The following is an 11,393-nucleotide window of genomic DNA, read 5'->3' as shown; positions in this document are numbered from 1 at the left end:
TATATTCAAATATAAACTACACAGAAGCATTCTGTGAAACTTCTTTCTGATCTGAGCATTCAGCTAACAGAGTTAAACCATACTTTTGATTGAGCAGTTTTGAAACACTCTGTCTGTAGAAAATGCAACTGGACATTCGTAGCGCTAAGTGGGTAATAGTGGAAAAAAGAATATGTTCAAATATAAACTACACAGAAGCATTGTATGAAACTTCTTTCTGTTCTGTGCATTCAACTAACAGAGTTGAACCTTACTTTTGATTGAGCCTTTGTGAAACACTCTTTCTGTAGAAACTGCAATTGGACATTCTGAGCGCTAAGAGTCCTCTATTGGGAAAAATAATATCTTCAAATAAAAACTACACAGAAGCATTGTGTGAAACTTATTTCTGATACGTTCATTAAGCTAACAGAGTTAAACCATACTTTTGATTGCGCAGTTCTGAACACTCTTTCTGTAGAAAATGCAAGTGGACATTAGGAGCGCTAAGAGGGTAATAGTGGAAAAAGGAATATATTCAAATATAAACTACACAGTAGCATTCTGTGAAAATTCTTTCTGTTCTGTGCATTCAACTAACAGAGTTGAACCTTACTTTTGATTGAGCCGTTCTGAAACACTCTTTCTGTAGAACCTGCAATTGGACATGTTAAGCACTAAGAGGCCTACATTGGGAAAAAGAATATCTTCAAATAAAAACTACACAGATGCATTCTGTGAAACTTATTTCTGATCTGTAAATTCAGTTAACAGAGATAAAACATATTTTTGATTGAGCAGTTATGAAACACTCTTTTTGTAGAAAATGCAAGTGGAGATTTGGAGCGCTAAGCGGGTAATAGTGGAAAAAGGAATGTCTTCAAATATAAACTACACAGAATCATTCGGTGAAACTTCTTTCTGATCTGTGCATTCAGCTAACAGAGTTAAACCATACTTTTGATTGAGCAGATCTGAACACTCTTTCTGTTGAAAATGCAACTGGACATTTGGAGCGCTAAGAGCGTAGTAGTGGAAAAAGGAATATATTCAAATATAAACTACACAGAAGCATTCTGTGAAACTGCTTTCTGATCTGAGCATTCAGCTAACAGAGTTAAACCATACTTTTGATTGAGCAGATTTGAAACACTCTGTCTGTAGAAAATGCAACTGGACATTCGTAGCGCTAAGTGGGTAATAGTGGAAAAAAGAATATGTTCAAATATAAACTACACAGAAGCATTGTATGAAACTTCTTTCTGTTCTGTGCATTCAACTAACAGAGTTGAACCTTACTTTTGATTGAGCCTTTCTGAAACACTCTTTCTGTAGAAACTGAAATTGGACATTCTGAGCGCTAAGAGGCCTATATTGGGAAAAATAATATCTTCAAATAAAAACTACACAGAAGCATTGTGTGAAACTTATTTCTGATATGTTCATTAAGCTAACAGAGTTAAACCATACTTTTGATTGCGCAGTTCTGAACACTCTTTCTGTACAAAATGCAAGTGGACATTCGGAGCGCTAAGAGGGTAATAGTGGAAAAAGGAATATATTCAAATATAAACTACACAGTAGCATTCTGTGAAAATTCTTTCTGTTCTGTGCATTCAACTAACAGAGTTGAACCTTACTTTTGATTGAGCCGTTCTGAATCACTGTTTCTGTAGAAACTGCAATTGGACATGCTAAGCACTAAGAGGCCTACATTGGGAAAAAGAATATCTTCAAATAAAAACTACACAGATGCATTCTGTGAAACTTATTTCTGATCTGTAAATTCAGTTAACAGAGATAAAACATATTTTTGATTGAGCAGTTATGAAACACTCTTTTTGTAGAAAATGCAAGTGGAGATTCGGAGCGCTAAGAGGGTAATAGTGGAAAAAGGAATGTCTTCAAATATAAACTACACAGAATCATTCGGTGAAACTTCTTTCTGATCTGTGCATTCAGCTAACAGAGTTAAACCATACTTTTGATTGAGCAGATCTGAACACTCTTTCTGTTGAAAATGCAACTGGACATTTGGAGCGCTAAGAGCGTAGTAGTGGAAAAAGGAATATATTCAAATATAAACTACACAGAAGCATTCTGTGAAACTTCTTTCTGATCTGAGCATACAGCTAACAGAGTTAAACCATACTTTTGATTGAGCAGTTTTGAAACACTCTGTCTGTAGAAAATGCAACTGGACATTCATAGCGCTAAGTGGGTAATAGTGGAAAAGAGAATATGTTCAAATATAAACTACACAGAAGCATTGTATGAAACTTCTTTCTGTTCTGTGCATTCAACTAACAGAGTTGAACCTTACTTTTGATTGAGCCGTCCTGAAACACTCTTTCTGTAGAAACTGCAATTGGACATTCTGAGCGCTAAGAGGCCTATATTGGGAAAAAGAATGTCTACAAATAAAAACTACACAGAAGAATTGTGTGAAACTTCTTTCTGTTCTGTTTGTTCAACTAAAAGAGTTGAACCTTAGTTTTGATTGAGCCGTTCTGAAACACTCTTTCTGTAGAAAATGCAAGTGGAGATTCGGAGCGCTAAGAGGGTAATAGTGGAAAAAGGAATGTCTCCAAATATAAACTACACAGAATCATTCTGTGAAATTTCTTTCTGATCTGTGCATTCAGCTAACAGAGTTAAACCATACTTTTGATTGAGCAGATCTGAACACTCTTTCTGTAGAAAATGCAACTGGACATTTGGAGCGCTAAGAGAGTAGTAGTGGAAAAAGGAATATATTCAAATATAAACTACACAGAAGCATTCTGTGAAACTTCTTTCTGATCTGAGCATTCAGCTAACAGAGTTAAACCATACTTTTGATTGAGCAGTTTTGAAACACTCTGTCTGTAGAAAATGCAACTGGACATTCGTAGCGCTAAGTGGGTAATAGTGGAAAAAAGAATATGTTCAAATATAAACTACACAGAAGCATTGTATGAAACATCTTTCTGTTCTGTGCATTCAACTAACAGAGTTGAACCTTACTTTTGATTGAGCCTTTGTGAAACACTCTTTCTGTAGAAACTGCAATTGGACATTCTGAGCGCTAAGAGTCCTCTATTGGGAAAAATAATATCTTCAAATAAAAACTACACAGAAGCATTGTGTGAAACTTATTTCTGATATGTTCATTAAGCTAACAGAGTTAAACCATACTTTTGATTGCGCAGTTCTGAACACTCTTTCTGTAGAAAATGCAAGTGGACATTCGGAGCGCTAAGAGGGTAATAGTGGAAAAAGGAATATATTCAAATATAAACTACACAGTAGCATTCTGTGAAAATTCTTTCTGTTCTGTGCATTCAACTAACAGAGTTGAACCTTACTTTTGATTGAGCCGTTCTGAAACACTCTTTCTGTAGAACCTGCAATTGGACATGCTAAGCGCTAAGAGGCCTACATTGGGAAAAAGAATATCTTCAAATAAAAACTACACAGATGCATTCTGTGAAACTTATTTCTGATCTGTAAATTCAGTTAACAGAGATAAAACATATTTTTGATTGAGCAGTTATGAAACACTCTTTTTGTAGAAAATGCAAGTGGAGATTTGGAGCGCTAAGAGGGTAATAGTGGAAAAAGGAATGTCTTCAAATATAAACTACACAGAATCATTCGGTGAAACTTCTTTCTGATCTGTGCATTCAGCTAACAGAGTTAAACCATACTTTTGATTGAGCAGATCTGAACACTCTTTCTGTTGAAAATGCAACTGGACATTTGGAGCGCTAAGAGCGTAGTAGTGGAAAAAGGAATATATTCAAATATAAACTACACAGAAGCATTCTGTGAAACTGCTTTCTGATCTGAGCATTCAGCTAACAGAGTTAAACCATACTTTTGATTGAGCAGATTTGAAACACTCTGTCTGTAGAAAATGCAACTGGACATTCGTAGCGCTAAGTGGGTAATAGTGGAAAAAAGAATATGTTCAAATATAAATTACACAGAAGCATTGTATGAAACTTCTTTCTGTTCTGTGCATTCAACTAACAGAGTTGAACCTTACTTTTGATTGAGCCTTTCTGAAACACTCTTTCTGTAGAAACTGCAATTGGACATTCTGAGCGCTAAGAGGCCTATATTGGGAAAAATAATATCTTCAAATAAAAACTACACAGAAGCATTGTGTGAAACTTATTTCTGATATGTTCATTAAGCTAACAGAGTTAAACCATACTTTTGATTGCGCAGTTCTGAACACTCTTTTTGTAGAAAATGCAAGTGGACATTCGGAGCGCTAAGAGGGTAATAGTGGAAAAAGAAATATATTCAAATATAAACTACACAGTAGCATTCTGTGAAAATTCTTTCTGTTCTGTGCATTCAAATAACAGAGTTGAACCTTACTTTTGATTGAGCCGTTCTGAAACACTCTTTCTGTAGAAACTGCAATTGGACATGCTAAGCGCTAAGAGGCCTACATTGGGAAAAAGAATATCTTCAAATAAAAACTAAACAGATGCATTCTGTGAAACTTATTTCTGATCTGTAAATTCAGTTAACAGAGATAAAACATATTTTTGATTGAGCAGTTATGAAACACTCTTTTTGTAGAAAATGCAAGTGGAGATTCGGAGCGCTAAGAGGGTAATAGTGGAAAAAGGAATGTCTTCAAATATAAACTACACAGAATCATTCGGTGAAACTTCTTTCTGATCTGTGCATTCAGCTAACAGAGTTAAACCATACTTTTGATTGAGCAGATCTGAACACTCTTTCTGTTGAAAATGCAACTGGACATTTGGAGCGCTAAGAGCGTAGTAGTGGAAAAAGGAATATATTCAAATATAAACTACACAGAAGCATTCTGTGAAACTTCTTTCTGAACTGAGCATTCAGCTAACAGAGTTAAACCATACTTTTGATTGAGCAGTTTTGAAACACTCTGTCTGTAGAAAATGCAACTGGTCATTCGTAGCGCTAAGTAGGTAATAGTGGAAAAAAGAATATGTTCAAATATAAACTACACAGAAGCATTGTATGAATCTTCTTTCTGTTCTGTGCATTCAACTAACAGAGTTGAACCTTACTTTTGATTGAGCCGTTCTGAAACACTCTTTCTGTAGAAACTGCAATTGGACATTCTGAGCGCTAAGAGGCCTATATTGGGAAAAAGAATGTCTACAAATAAAAACTACACAGAAGAATTGTGTGAAACTTCTTTCTGTTCTGTTTGTTCAACTAAAAGAGTTGAACCTTAGTTTTGATTGAGCCGTTCTGAAACACTCTTTCTGTAGAAAATGCAAGTGGAGATTCGGAGCGCTAAGAGGGTAATAGTGGAAAAAGGAATGTCTCCAAATATAAACTACACAGAATCATTCTGTGAAACTTCTTTCTGATCTGTGCATTCACCTAACAGAGTTAAACCATACTTTTGATTGAGCAGATCTGAACACTCTTTCTGTAGAAAATGCAACTGGACATTTGGAGCGCTAAGAGAGTAGTAGTGGAAAAAGGAATATATTCAAATATAAACTACACAGAAGCATTCTGTGAAACTTCTTTCTGAACTGAGCATTCAGCTAACAGAGTTAAACCATACTTTTGATTGAGCAGTTTTGAAACACTCTGTCTGTAGAAAATGCAACTGGACATTCGTAGCGCTAAGTGGGTAATAGTGGAAAAAAGTATATGTTCAAATATAAACTACACAGAAGCATTGTATGAAACTTCTTTCTGTTCTGTGCATTCAACTAACAGAGTTGAACCTTACTTTTGATTGAGCCTTTCTGAAACACTCTTTCTGTAGAAACTGCAATTGGACATTCTGAGCGCTAAGAGGCCTATATTGGGAAAAATAATATCTTCAAATAAAAACTACACAGAAGCATTGTGTGAAACTTATTTCTGATATGTTCATTAAGCTAACAGAGTTAAACCATACTTTTGATTGCGCAGTTCTGAACACTCTTTCTGTACAAAATGCAAGTGGACATTCGGAGCGCTAAGAGGGTAATAGTGGAAAAAGGAATATATTCAAATATAAACTACACAGTAGCATTCTGTGAAAATTCTTTCTGTTCTGTGCATTCAACTAACAGAGTTGAACCTTACTTTTGATTGAGCCGTTGTGAATCACTGTTTCTGTAGAAACTGCAATTGGACATGCTAAGCACTAAGAGGCCTACATTGGGAAAAAGAATATCTTCAAATAAAAACTACACAGATGCATTCTGTGAAACTTATTTCTGATCTGTAAATTCAGTTAACAGAGATAAAACATATTTTTGATTGAGCAGTTATGAAACACTCTTTTTGTAGAAAATGCAAGTGGAGATTCGGAGCGCTAAGAGGGTAATAGTGGAAAAAGGAAAGTCTTCAAATATAAACTACACAGAATCATTCGGTGAAACTTCTTTCTGATCTGTGCATTCAGCTAACAGAGTTAAACCATACTTTTGATTGAGCAGATCTGAACACTCTTTCTGATGAAAATGAAACTGGACATTTGGAGCGCTAAGAGCGTAGTAGTGGAAAAAGGAATATATTCAAATATAAACTACACAGAAGCATTCTGTGAAACTTCTTTTTGATCTGAGCATACAGCTAACAGAGTTAAACCATACTTTTGATTGAGCAGTTTTGAAACACTCTGTCTGTAGAAAATGCAACTGGACATTCATAGCGCTAAGTGGGTAATAGTGGAAAAGAGAATATGTTCAAATATAAACTACACAGAAGCATTGTATGAAACTTCTTTCTGTTCTGTGCATTCAACTAACAGAGTTGAACCTTACTTTTGATTGAGCCGTCCTGAAACACTCTTTCTGTAGAAACTGCAATTGGACATTCTGAGCGCTAAGAGGCCTATATTGGGAAAATGAATGTCTACAAATAAAAACTACACAGAAGAATTGTGTGAAACTTCTTTCTGTTCTGTTTGTTCAACTAAAAGAGTTGAACCTTAGTTTTGATTGAGCCGTTCTGAAACACTCTTTCTGTAGAAAATGCAAGTGGAGATTCGGAGCGCTAAGAGGGTAATAGTGGAAAAAGGAATGTCTCCAAATATAAACTACACAGAATCATTCTGTGAAATTTCTTTCTGATCTGTGCATTCAGCTAACAGTGTTAAACCATACTTTTGATTGAGCAGATCTGAACACTCTTTCTGTAGAAAATGCAACTGGACATTTGGAGCGCTAGAGAGTAGTAGTGGAAAAAGGAATATATTCAAATATAAACTACACAGAAGCATTCTGTGAAACTTCTTTCTGATCTGAGCATTCAGCTAACAGAGTTAAACCATACTTTTGATTGAGCAGTTTTGAAACACTCTGTCTGTAGAAAATGCAACTGGACATTCGTAGCGCTAAGTGGGTAATAGTGGAAAAAAGAATATGTTCAAATATAAACTACACAGAAGCATTGTATGAAACTTCTTTCTGTTCTGTGCATTCAACTAACAGAGTTGAACCTTACTTTTGATTGAGCCTTTGTGAAACACTCTTTCTGTAGAAACTGCAATTGGACATTCTGAGCGCTAAGAGTCCTCTATTGGGAAAAATAATATCTTCAAATAAAAACTACACAGAAGCATTGTGTGAAACTTATTTCTGATATGTTCATTAAGCTAACAGAGTTAAACCATACTTTTGATTGCGCAGTTCTGAACACTCTTTCTGTAGAAAATGCAAGTGGACATTCGGAGCGCTAAGAGGGTAATAGTGGAAAAAGGAATATATTCAAATATAAACTACACAGTAGCATTCTGTGAAAATTCTTTCTGTTCTGTGCATTCAACTAACAGAGTTGAACCTTACTTTTGATTGAGCCGTTCTGAAACACTCTTTCTGTAGAACCTGCAATTGGACATGCTAAGCGCTAAGAGGCCTACATTGGGAAAAAGAATATCGTCAAATAAAAACTACACAGATGCATTCTGTGAAACTTATTTCTGATCTGTAAATTCAGTTAACAGAGATAAAACATATTTTTGATTGAGCAGTTATGAAACACTCTTTTTGTAGAAAATGCAAGTGGAGATTTGGAGCGCTAAGCGGGTAATAGTGGAAAAAGGAATGTCTTCAAATATAAACTACACAGAATCATTCGGTGAAACATCTTTCTGATCTGTGCATTCAGCTAACAGAGTTAAACCATACTTTTGATTGAGCAGATCTGAACACTCTTTCTGTTGAAAATGCAACTGGACATTTGGAGCGCTAAGAGCGTAGTAGTGGAAAAAGGAATATATTCAAATATAAACTACACAGAAGCATTCTGTGAAACTTCTTTCTGATCTGAGCATACAGCTAACAGAGTTAAACCATACTTTTGATTGAGCAGTTTTGAAACACTCTGTCTGTAGAAAATGCAACTGGACATTCGTAGCGCTAAGTGGGTAATAGTGGAAAAGAGAATATGTTCAAATATAAACTACACAGAAGCATTGTATGAAACTTCTTTCTGTTCTGTGCATTCAACTAACAGAGTTGAACCTTACTTTTGATTGAGCCGTTCTGAAACACTCTTTCTGTAGAAACTGAAATTGGACATTCTGAGCGCTAAGAGGCCTATATTGGGAAAAAGAATGTCTACAAATAAAAACTACACAGAAGAATTGTGTGAAACTTCTTTCTGTTCTGTTTGTTCCACTAAAAGAGTTGAACCTTAGTTTTGATTGAGTCGTTCTGAAACACTCTTTCTGTAGAAAATGCAAGTGGAGTTTCGGAGCGCTAAGAGGGTAATAGTGGAAAAAGGAATGTCTCCAAATATAAACTACACAGAATCATTCTGTGAAACTTCTTTCTGATCTGTGCATTCAGCTAACAGGTTTAAACCATACTTTTGATTGAGCAGATCTGAACACTCTTTCTGTAGAAAATGCAACCGGACATTTGGAGCGCTAAGAGGGTAGTAGTGGAAAAAGGAATATATTCAAATATAAACTACACAGAAGCATTCTGTGAAACTTCTTTCTGGTCTGAGCATTCAGCTAACAGATTTAAACCATATTTTTGATTGAGCAGTTTTGAAACATTCTGTCTGTAGAAAATGCAACTGGACATTCGTAGCGTTAAGTGGGTAATAGTGGAAAAAAGAATATGTTCAAATATAAACTACACAGAAGCATTGTATGAAACATCTTTCTGTTCTGTGTATTCAACTAACAGAGTTGAACCTTACTTTTGATTGAGCCTTTCTGAAACACTCTTTCTGTAGAAACTGCAATTGGACATTCTGAGCGCTAAGAGGCCTCTATTGGGAAAAATAATATCTTCAAATAAAAACTACACAGAAGCATTGTGTGAAACTTATTTCTGATATGTTCATTAAGCTAACAGAGTTAAACCATACTTTTGATTGCGCAGTTCTGAACACTCTTTCTGTAGAAAATGCAAGTGGACATTCGGAGCGCTAAGAGGGTAATAGTGGAAAAAGGAATATATTCAAATATAAACTACACAGTAGCATTCTGTGAAAATTCTTTCTGTTCTGTGCATTCAACTAACAGAGTTGAACCTTACTTTTGATTGAGCCGTTCTGAAACACTCTTTCTGTAGAAACTGCAATTGGACATGCTAAGCGCTAAGAGGCCTACATTGGGAAAAAGAATATCTTCAAATAAAAACTACACAGATGCATTCTGTGAAACTTATTTCTGATCTGTAAATTCAGTTAACAGAGATAAAACATATTTTTGATTGAGCAGTTATGAAACACTCTTTTTGTAGAAAATGCAAGTGGAGATTCGGAGCGCTAAGAGGGTAATAGTGGAAAAAGGAATGTCTTCATATATAAACTACACAGAATCATTCGGTGAAACTTCTTTCTGATCTGTGCATTCAGCTAACAGAGTTAAACCATACTTTTGATTGAGCACATCTGAACACTCTTTCTGTTGAAAATGCAACTGGACATTTGGAGCGCTAAGAGCGTAGTAGTGGAAAAAGGAATATATTCAAATATAAACTACACAGAAGCATTCTGTGAAACTTCTTTCTGATCTGAGCATACAGCTAACAGAGTTAAACCATACTTTTGATTGAGCAGTTTTTAAACACTCTATCTGTAGAAAATGCAACTGGACATTCGTAGCGTTAAGTGGGTAATAGTGGAAAAAAGAATATGTTCAAATATAAACTACACAGAAGCATTATATGAAACTTCTTTCTGTTCTGTGCATTCAACTAACAGAGTTGAACCTTACTTTTGATTGAGCCGTTCTGAAACACACTTTCTGTAGAAACTGCAATTGGACATTCTGAGCGCTAAGAGGCCTATATTGGGAAAAAGAATGTCTACAAATAAAAACTACACAGAAGAATTGTGTGAAACTTCTTTCTGTTCTGTTTGTTCAACTAAAAGAGTTGAACCTTAGTTTTGATTGAGCAGTTATGAAACACTCTTTTTGTAGAAAATGCAAGTGGAGATTCGGAGCGCTAAGTGGGTAATAGTGGAAAAAGGAATGTCTTCAAATATAAACTACACAGAATCATTCGGTAAAACTTCTTTCTGATCTGTGCATTCAGCTAACAGAGTTAAACCATACTTTTGATTGAGCAGATCTGAACACTCTTTCTGTTGAAAATGCAACTGGACATTTGGAGCGCTAAGAGCGTAGTAGTGGAAAAAGGAATATATTCAAATATAAACTACACAGAAGCATTCTGTGAAACTTCTTTCTGATCTGAGCATACAGCTAACAGAGTTAAACCATACTTTTGATTGAGCAGTTTTGAAACACTCTGTCTGTAGAAAATGCAACTGGACATTCGTAGCGCTAAGTGGGTAATAGTGGAAAAGAGAATATTTTCAAATATAAACTACACAGAAGCATTGTATGAAACTTCTTTCTGTTCTGTGCATTCAACTAACAGAGTTGAACCTTACTTTTGATTGAGCCGTTCTGAAACACTCTTTCTGTAGAAACTGCAATTGGACATTCTGAGCGCTAAGAGGCCTATATTGGGAAAAAGAATGTCTACAAATAAAAACTACACAGAAGAATTGTGTGAAACTTCTTTCTGTTCTGTTTGTTCAACTAAAAGAGTTGAACCTTAGTTTTGATTGAGCCGTTCTGAAACACTCTTTCTGTAGAAAATGCAAGTGGAGATTCGGAGCGCTAAGAGGGTAATAGTGGAAAAAGGAATGTCTCCAAATATAAACTACACAGAATCATTCTGTGAAACTTCTTTCTGATCTGTGCATTCAGCTAACAGAGTTAAACCATACTTTTGATTGAGCAGATCTGAACACTCTTTCTGTAGAAAATGCAACTGGACATTTGGAGCGCTAAGAGAGTAGTAGTGGAAAAAGGAATATATTCAAATATAAACTACACAGAAGCATTCTGTGAAACTTCTTTCTGATCTGAGCATTCAGCTAACAGAGTTAAACCATACTTTTGATTGAGCAGTTTTGAAACACTCTGTCTGTAGAAAATGCAA

Source organism: Symphalangus syndactylus, chromosome 24 (assembly GCF_028878055.3).
Source record: "Symphalangus syndactylus isolate Jambi chromosome 24, NHGRI_mSymSyn1-v2.1_pri, whole genome shotgun sequence".
In the NCBI taxonomy this organism is placed as follows: Eukaryota; Metazoa; Chordata; class Mammalia; order Primates; family Hylobatidae; genus Symphalangus; species Symphalangus syndactylus.
The sequence above is the reverse complement of the archived record's forward strand: the minus strand, read 5'-3'. Positions refer to the sequence as shown.